The sequence below is a fragment of the Arvicola amphibius genome, chromosome 6 (genome assembly GCF_903992535.2).
Source record: "Arvicola amphibius chromosome 6, mArvAmp1.2, whole genome shotgun sequence".
Classification (NCBI taxonomy): Eukaryota; Metazoa; Chordata; class Mammalia; order Rodentia; family Cricetidae; genus Arvicola; species Arvicola amphibius.
Window position 1 is genome coordinate 88,240,182 of NC_052052.2, and position 10,540 is coordinate 88,250,721.

Here is a 10,540-nt window from a genome sequence, read left to right on the forward strand (position 1 = left end):
ATAAAATTGATGACTTACTTTTAATGTGTCAGTATTATACTGAGTGCCAATGGACTGCATACAGTAATCTAAAGGCAGAGATTGGCAGGGTGGACACAACATGCTTCAACTATATGCTGTCTATAAGAAAGTCACTTTAGGGGGAAGGAGATGGTTCAGTCAGTAAAGAACAAGCAAAAGGACCTGAGGTCGTATCCCCAGCAACCATGGTAAAAGCTGACTGTAGCAGTGTGAGTCTCTAATCTCATTTCTGTGGAGGTAGGGACAGGTGAATCCTGGGAACTCATTAGCTAACCAGTCTGGCTAAATCTGGGAACCGTGGGTTCAGGGAGAGACCCTGTCTAAAAATCTAAGGAGGTGATCAATTGAGGAAGACATTTGAGGTTGACCTCTGATTTCCACACACTTATACACCCACATGCACAAATACACACACACAGCACTCACAAAAATAAACCAAAAGTCACCTTAAATATAATGATACAGACAGATTAGAAGGGAAACAAAAGAAGTCAGGTGTGGTTCATACATGTAACTCCAGCACTTGGAAGGCTAAATTGAAAAGATCTTGAGTTTGAGGTTAGCCTGAGTTAGATAGTGCAGAGAGATGGAGATATGAAGAGAGCTGATGATGGTGATGAAGATGAGGAGGAGGGGAGAGGAGAAGGGAGAGGAGAGAGACAGAGGAAGACAAAGCCGATTTTGAGGCAAAGCAAATTAAATTGAAAGCCTGCATCCACCAGGGAGCGGCGGCAATCTGGCGTGGGCACGTTCAAAACAGCAAAGCTTGAGAATCAGCGTGTACCATCTAACAAAAGAAAAGACAGAAATTCACATCAGCATCTTCTTGAACAACAGTCAGGCTAGCTAGAAAAAACATCAGTGAGGGCTGACAAAAGACCAAGGGTCTTAACTGAGCGTCCAGTAGACGTCCAGTAGTCTAGACCTGTGCAGCCAATAACACATTACCAGGTCTTTTCAAGTGACTATAGAGCATACCCAAAGGGAAGCCATATTCCAACCATGAAATAAATCTCAGCGTACTTAAAAGAATTAAAGCCCTTCAGGGCAGTGGTGGCGCACGCCTTTAATCCCAGCACTTGGGAGACAGAGGCAGGAGGATCTCTATGAGTTCAAGGCCTGACCTATAAGAGCTAGTTCTGGGACAAGCTCCAAAGCTACAGAGAAACTCTGCCTCAAAAAACAACAACAAAAAAACAAAAAAAAACAAAAAACAAACAAACAAAAAAAGAATTAAAGCCCCACAGAATTCATTCTTCAGCAAGAAGATAAAATCAGGATTCACTAAGTAACACAACAGGACAGACTCTGAGAACCTGGACTCTAAGCAGCACAGTTCTAAACAATGCAGAAGCTGGAGAAGAAATTGAAGAAGGCATCATACGGAATGAAATGAAAACTCAGCATTTGTGACTGGTAATGCATTAAAGCAGCATGTAAAGGGAACACTTTAAAACTAAGATTTACCCTTGAAAGTGAACACCTCAGATCACTCATCTAAGCTCACACGTTAAGAATCTACAAAAAGGGAATAATGGATGCCCAATGCAAGTATATATCCTTCAACAATGAAATGGCTAAGCCAACCCGTAAATCCATATTGTGGAATATTATGTGGCAATTAAAAAGTGTCAAGTTTTTGGTACTTACAATACTCTGGAAGGATTTATAGAGAACTCTGTGGAATGAAGGAAAGCAATTTTGAATGTTTCATGCTTTATAATTATAATTATACAAACATGATTATAAAAGGCAAAACTACAGGGATGAAGAGACACAGTAGCAGTTGCTGGAGCTCAGTAGGTACAGGGACAGGAAGTAGGTGTGGCTGGAAAAGATCAACAAGAGGCTTTCATGTGAAGATGAAGCTGTTCTGCCTCCTCTTTAACATGCATTTATTTGATTATTATTTTTTAATTTATGTACCTGTGGAAGCTGTAAAAGGACATCACATTCCTTGGAACTGGAGCTACAGATGGTTGTGGGTACCCAACGTGGATGCTGGGGACTAAACTGAGGTCCCCCAGAAGCAGAAAACACTCAGTCACTAGACCATCTTTCCAGGTCCCATGTTCTACACTTTGACTTCATCACTACTAACATTCCCAGTGAGGATACCCAGGGCTACAGTTGGGCAAGATGTTAACCACTGGGAAAAACTAGGTAATGATTATATGCAACCTCTTTGCAATAGTCCTTACAAGTATATGTAGACCCAAAATTGTGTCAAAATAGCAGATTTAATTTGTGTGTGTGTGTGTGTGTGTGTGTGTGTGTGTGTGTATGCATGTGTGTGCAAGAAGATAGACCCACTGGGATTCTGAGGGTTCAAAAAAAGCTGCCCCCTTCCCTAGCAGCCCTTAAACGCCCAGGGAAAGGATCTAGACTTCATATTCCCCACTGACTAATTGTTCTTGTAGAATGATATCCCCAACAACGCAGCCGATTACAGTTGCAGCTGCAGCATTAGAACCCTCTGGGGACTTGAGAGCATCTACACAAGGACTCCATTGCCCCTCCCTCATCCTGGACACTGTTCATCACTGTGTGTCAAGCAACGATATCTTCAGATCACTTCAAAGTCACATACATGTATGGAGAAACAAGCCATGAAACACCCGTGGCTGTGCCCAGGCAAAGCAAGCATCCCTTTGAGGGTCCTTAGTCTCATTTTCTAAAAGAATTTAAACACATACTCCAAAAGAAGTTTCAGGACAATTTTCTTAGAGACTGGGACAAAACCAACAATAGAGGCAAGCAGAAAATCCTGGAAACTGCCAGGAGGAAAGCTGGAAAAGTCTTCTAAGTTAGGCGTGGAAGTCCAAGAGAGAAAGGCCACAGTGATGGAGGAAGCAGCCTAGGAATGCAGGGTTGAAGATTCAAATTCAGACAGTATTAGACCTCAGGCTTCTGTGTTCCGAGGCTGCACAGACACACAGTTAGGAACAGAAACAAATGGTTTACTAAGAAAGGGAAGGGACTCCCGAGAATGGAAGTGGGATCGTGAACTGCAGAAAGAGTCCCCAAACCATGCAACCACAACCATAAGGTTTTATGGCCCTCTATTGTCCCCCTCTTTTTGGGTTTATATTTCCTTGGCTCCCCCACACCTTCCACACAAGTTCTGTTTGTTATAGAAGCCTGGTTAGGAAAGAGCTTCCAGACTCCTCTGCAAACTGGATTCTTTCATATGTTAAGCTCTCTCCACTCACATTATTTATTTACTATTTGGTGGGTTTTTAAATTAATTAATTAATTTATTTTTCGGCTTTTAAATGTATTTATTTATTTATTATTTATTTTGTGGTTTTTGTTTTTAAATTTATTTTTAATCTTATTTATTTATCTGTTTGTTTGTTTGTTTGTTTGTTTATGTTCTCTGAGATTTATACAGCATCAACATGGGAACAAGCTAAGAGAAGAACTGTAGAAAATCAGGCACTCCTGCAGCCTGCCCTCAGGGACTCAGTGTACTGCAGCTAGTTACAGCATCACAAGTCGCCAGCCCTTTATATGGCCCCTCTCTTGCTCTCTCTTGTTCTCTCCGTCTCCCAGCCTGGTCTCGCTCTCTCCCGGCTGTCTTTTTCTCTTTCTCTGTCTGTCTCTATCTCTCTCCCATGTCCACACTCTAAGATAGTCTTCCTCTCTCTCCTGAGACCTGCCAAGAAACTCTGCTGCTAAACCCTAACATTGGTTCAGCCAATGAATCTGAACAAGAACGTTTTTGATCATTGCCAAGAATTTGCTCTAGGAGTCCCAATTTTCTTGTGGTTTCATTTTAAGCAAGTAAAACGAATCTATCCTATTTAAATTTTTAAAATATTTATTTTACTATTTTTTTGAGAATTTTATACATGAATACTTCATTTACATAATTTCTACTCCATTCTCTGCCCCTAGTTCTTCCTTTGTCTTCCCCAAACATTCTCAATTCCATGACCCCTTCTTTAATTATAATTATTATTGTATCACATGCAGACACACAAACCTACCACATATATTGCTGGTATGTGCATGTGTTTAGGGCTGACATTTGGGACTGATTAACCCATCATGTGGCTCACTCCTGGAGAAGACTGTTCTTGTCTCTTGACAGCCGTTAATGACCTGTAGCTTTTTTTGTCTGAGAGTGAGGCCTTGTGAAATTTTCACTGTCCACACTAGGATGTTAGATGATGTCACTGTGTTGTTTAGGCAACCATATTGTTGAAATTTCATGGTCCAGCTTCTTTCACTCATTGGTCTTAATGTTTCAGTCTCCCAGTCCCCACTGTCAAGCCACACGGCCATATTCAAGCCCAACCATCACCATTCCTCAAGCGTGTTATCTCCCTTTCCAACACATATTTTGCTTTTTGGTGGCCAAGAGTATTTTAAAACAAACCTGCCCCAAGTATGACATCATTTTGACTCCAGTACGTTAGTCTGTATCTCCAGGGGACAAGAGCTCTGCTGTGTGCATAGCTGTGCAGGCTCACACACACTACTAGAAGTAACCCTACCCCAGAATAAAATAACTGCACCTTCCCAGGTGCAGTCTCAAATGTTTTTTAAAATTTGGATTGGAGGGATTTATAGGAAGGAGGGAAAGTTGGCAGGAGAGAAGGGAAATATAGAGGGAGGAGGGAAAGAGTAGTAGTATCAGACTGCACTATACAGGCTGTCATAGCTAGGGTTTCTCTTGCTATGAAGAAACATTGTGACCACAGCAACTCTTATAAAGGAAGACATTTCATTGGGACTGGCCTAGAGTTCAGAGGCTCAGTTCATTATCATTATGGCAAGAAGCATGGCAGCACGCAGGCAGACCTGGTGCTGGAGTAGGAGCTGAAAGTTCTGCATCGGATCCATAGCCAGCAGGAGTAAAATGGCCTAGTGAGCACCTGCGATCTCAAAGACCATCCTCACAGCAACACACTTCTTCCGACAAGGCCACATTTACTCCAGCAATGCACACCCCCTAATAGTGCTACTCTCTATGGGCCAAGCATTCAAACACATGCATCTACAGGGTCCATTCCTATTCAAACCACCACAGTCCACTCCCTGGCCCCCTAGGCTTGTAGCCATAGCAACATAGAAATGCATTCAGTCCAACTTCAAAAGTCCCCATAGTCTATCGCAATCTTACCCTGTTTAAAAGTCTAAAGCTCAAAATCTCTTCTGAGATTCATGAAATCTCTTAACTGTAATCCACTGTAAAATCAAAATGAAAAAACAGGTCACATACTTCCAATATACAATGAAATATTACTATTTCAAAAAGTAGGGAAAAGACTATAGTGAGGAAATATTGTACCAGTTGTTTGCAGGAGAGGGAGACATTTTCTTCAGTGGTATAGTCAATGGGAAGGTGCCAGTGGTCCCCTAAATAACCCCTGGCTCATGTTTCAGCTCATGTTTTTCGAAGCAACTCTGATAAAACTCACTGGTTCATCTATGCAAAGACATGAGAATAGAAGTGGACGACTTGGGAAGAGGAAGGTGACCCAGTGCAAGGTGGTGGGAGGACAAAACATGGTGATAACATGTGAATATGATCAAAATATATTATATGTATGTCTGAAAATTCCATACGGAAACCCATTATTATGTGTAGTTAATATATGCTAATGAAAACATACATTTTTAAGAATGAGTTCATTAACTGATTCCGAATCACGATCCTGATGAGAGCCACTCAATACTTTTGGCAAGCACCTTCCTAAGGCTCTTCCTGTGTGAAGGGTCCCGTCCTCTCTGCTTCCCATTCATTTCTGGAAGAAATCCTGCCACAGTTTTACAGGCTCTTCCATCTTCTGAATTTCTCTGCTGCTTTCATGTTTGGCACACTCCTCTGGAGCAACATTTTCAAAACTCCTCAAGTTATCCTAATATGTAGCCATCACTGAGATCTGGTGGTCTAATATCCACTTTACAACTTAAGGCCCAGGAAACAGAGGTTTGAAGAGGGGGAGAGACTGCCTCCTCTCTCGGAGTGCCTTACTGGTCGGACCCATTAAGGTCTCCTAGTTCACAGGCCAATGATTTTTTCCCAGTGAGCTCATTGGCTCATTCAGTTCTTGGCTAACTCTCTCATTCAAAAGCACGCCCGACATTGGTGCTACAGCAGGGAAGAGATGGGTGTGGCTCCTCCAAACTGATCATGATTTTTCAACACAAATTCTCAGCACCATTCCTCATACAAATTGTTCTGGGTCCTTCGACACACTGACCCAAGTTACTGCCAGGGCCTTAGACTCAGTAACTCTCAAGCCCCAGGCCCTATAACACACTGATCACAGCCCCTCCAGAATATGGTCTCTATCTACCGGCCCTGGATACTGGCCGCGTGCGCACCTTGGGAGGTTGTGGACACATGCTTCACACTCCTTCACGTTTTTTTGTGCATGTTCTTTTCTCTTGGAGTGGCTGGTAACAAGGCAACTCCTGCTTCTAGAAGAGTCAGCACCGTCAGGTCAGGCTTCCCTCACTCGCCAGTGCTAACTCCTCCTGACACCTTTACTGCTGTGTCAGAACAGGACGCTGGTTTCCACGACACACTGCGTGTTGTTTGTAGGTGCTCCTTTTTCTGTTGCACGTGGAACAGCCAACCATGAGTCTCACAGCGGCTCTCAAAAATGTTCCCTAGACAGCAGCCTGGGCATTATGTAGGGACCAAATGAGAGTGCTCTACCCAGACTTTCCAAACTGTAGACTGGTGAGGTAGGGTTTCCCCTACAGGTCATTCTGATACATGGTCAGGTTCCATCATACCCACCCTTTCATGATAATGCCTTTTGCTTCAGAGGCACTCCATTTAAAAAATGGTTAGTTATCTGAACTAAAGTAATCTTCCCTCTAGATCAGAGGCTCTCAGCCTTCCTAATGCTGCGACCCCTTATCTTATGGTGGCCCCAAACCATAAAATTATTTATGACTATAATTTTACTACTGTTATAAATCATAATGTAAATATATGATATACAGGGTATCTGATATGTGACCCCTGTAAAAGGGTCATTCTCCCCCCCCCCAAAGGGTTGAGAACCACAGCTCTAAAGGCAATGAGCAGGTTTGATGGTATTATCTCTATCTATCTCTAGAGTCCTAGAGTCCAAGACAGAACAAGAGTCTTCTGAAATCCCCTATAGGAGAATTATCTTGCCTGGCAGATGATAACTGTCACCCCCTCCTCACAGCTGACTGTGATCCCTTCGGCAATAACTGTACTCAACACCATGAAACCTGAGACTCAGCCTCTGGCTGGCAGCTGCTGAGTGCTGTCCATTCCTTTCATTCTCTTGAGCTGTGTCACTCCCATGATGCCCCTCTTTCAGATTGATGGCTGTTCCAAGAGATAATGAGTCTGAAACAGTTCTGTGGTTTGTTTCCCTTGAGACCAAGGTCTGCTTGGTCTTCTTGCTTAGTCAAAAAACTAAAAACGTTTTTTTTCTCTTCTTGCTTTAAGTCCAATATATTTTGTTTCTGAAGATCCACTGGAATCTTCTGGGCTTGAGGAGACCCATTGTTCTTCTTTAAGCCCTCGGCCTTATTTGGTTTAATTTTTTGGTACTTGTTTTTGAATGGGCCTGTATTTTTGTGAACCTCTTTCTTTTCCCCAGTTCCTAGTGTGATCTGTTTTGGCTTCTTCCTTCCTTCCTAACCAAAAAGAGACAAGTTGGTTGTGGCTCTCTCTTGACCTTCTGCTCTGTGATTCTGGTCACCAAAGGGGACTTGGCTAAGCCAACATCACTATCCTTACTTCATGATGACCTTATATCCTCTAGGGTGGGAACTGGGACTCGATTTGGTGGGAAACCCTACTTTTCCAATGCTAGTTGCTCCTGAGACAGCTGAACAGCTGTAACACCTTGGGGTAATTGTTACTGGAATCTTCTTAGGCTCCCTGAGATATTTAGACACACACATTGATATGAATGCATATGCTTGGACTCTTTGTGCACTAGGAGTCTGACCATGGCCTAGCACTAGAGCAAGGCAGGGTGCTTTTAAGGTTGTGATTTTTTAAGGTATTTAAGAAATGATGAAGACCAACACAAAAACTCCTCAGGACAAACACTGAGCCTTCCCAAGGACAAATGATGTTGGCAACAAAAAAGAAATATCAGTGCTGACTTTTCAAAGTATAAGATGGCAGGTAAGGGACCCTGTTTATCTTAGAAATTATCACTATATCAAAATGTCTTCATATGCAAAATATAACAAAATTATTAAAATAATTTCTGGGAAATAATGTTTTTATTCCTAAATGCATTTCACTGGATAAAATGGCTCACTATCTAACACATTTTATTGGGACAGATGTATTTCTCTAGAGGTTGGTCTTGTTAATGTTGGTGATCATGAGTCTTCATGCAGTTATAGGGAATATTGACAATAAAATGGGACTCACACTCCCAGGGAATTACAGCCAGGATGAACACGGTTTGGTGGTGGGAATAAGGGAATCTTTAAGCCAGGAGAGATGGGGGGTTTGTGAGTGAGGCTCTGCTGAGTCAGAAACTGTGCCTGGTTCCTTCCCAGGAACTTCAGAAGTCAGCTGTACAGCAGAAGGGAGTCATAACTCATCATCTGATAACCTTATCTCTGAAGTGAAATGATACAACTTCAATTGCCTTCATTTAGGATTTCAGACAGGACACTACTAACTGCAGTGTTGGGATTCTCCACTGAGTGTCCACCGTTTAGAGCAGTGGTACTCAACCTTCCTAAGTTACAGAGTAACCCTTTAATATACTTCCTGACTTTGTGGTGACCCCCATAAATTTACTTTAAAAATTGTGGTGACCATAAAATTATTTCTTTTTTTTTTTCTCATGGTTTATTTTTTTTTATATTTAAAAATTTCCATCTCCTTCCCTCCTCCTCCCCCCTCCCTCCCCTCCTTCTCCCCTTTCTCTCCCCTCCTTCTCCCCCTTCCCTCCCCTCCCCTCCACCCATACCTCCCCTCCCTCCCTCTCAAGGCCAAGGAGCCATCAGGGTTCCCCACTCTATGCTAAGACCAAGGTCCTCCCAACTCCCCCCAGCTTGGTCGATCATAAAATTATTTCATTGCTACTTCATAACTGCAATTTTGCTGCTGCTATGAATTGCAATGTAAGTATCTGATAGTGACTCTGAGGAATCGTGATCCACAGACTAGGAATCACTGATTAGAAGTCTCTTAGTGAAACACATTTCCAGGCAGGACTTACTCCTGTCATACACGGCCAGAGCTTTGTAACTCTATAATCTCAGACGTACCCTTGACTTCTTCAAATTCTGCTTCTGGTTTCTGGATGCCTTCTGTGTTCAGGACAAGTGAGTTTTAACAAACAAAAACCCCTAACACTGCCACGGCAAGTTTCCTTTATTCTGTTAGGAATCTAACTAGAAACTGGAGATGAAAAGGTAGCAAAGGGGTTTCCAAGGTCCCCACCCCTCATAAAGCTTATATGTTTTCATTCTAGCTTTAAGGGTTTCCTGTGAAACCCCACCTTTGACCCTCTTTATGCTGATTGAGCTGGGTTCTTGGGAGAGCTACTCCCCATCATTTTTCTGTATTCATAAGTGTGTTTCCAAAGCTCTGGCTGACTCAAAACACACCTTTTTCTGTCATACAAATGTCTTTCCTTTCGAAGTAACTTCTCTTAAACTCACTTACTGATTATCAAGGGTAGAAATGGCCTAGTGGGCATGGCCTTTATCTAATGATCAAAGTGAATAAAAAGTAAGAGGAGATACTAAAGCCACAGGGCAGCAGCAGGATGGGCAGCAGCAAAGGTGGGGTTTTTGTTATAAAAAGAATACTCCGGGGTGTAGAGAAGGCTCGGTGGGTCAGAGTGACCTGAGTTCAAATGACACGGCTGCACAATGGCCTGCACCTCCAGCACTAGGGTAGCAGACACCATAGACTGCTGGGACTAACAACCACTGGAACTCCAGGTTCAGTGAGTGAGAGACCCTGCCTCAAGAAAGTAAGGCAGAGGCAGATGGAGCAGACAGCAGATGTGCTCCTATGACCTCTATACCACACACACTGAGCAACAACCTGAACAGACACTGGGGAGGTTGACTGGTAAGAGTAGAACGACCACAAGATTAGCAGCAATGAGTTACTGTTCATTTCTGGGTGGGTGATTACACACTGGTTTGTAGGAGATGTTCCTTGTTTTTTTTTTTTTTTTATTTTGGGTGGCAGGACATAAAATGAGTTATTTACTTGTTTATTAGTGTGTGTGTGTGTGTGTGTGTGTGTGTGTGTGTGTGTGTGCACGCACGCGCATGCGCATGCACATGCACATATGGAATTCAAAGGACAACATTCCGGAGTCAGTTCTCTCCTTTCTTTTTTGTCAGTTCTAGGGACCAAATTTAGTGCCTAAGTGGCAAGGATGTTTATCCACTGAACCACCTCACCAACCATCTCACCAACCACCTCACCAACCACCTCACCAACCACCTCACCAACCATCTCACCAACCACCTCACCAATTACCTCACCAACCATCTCACCAACCACCTCACCAATTACCTC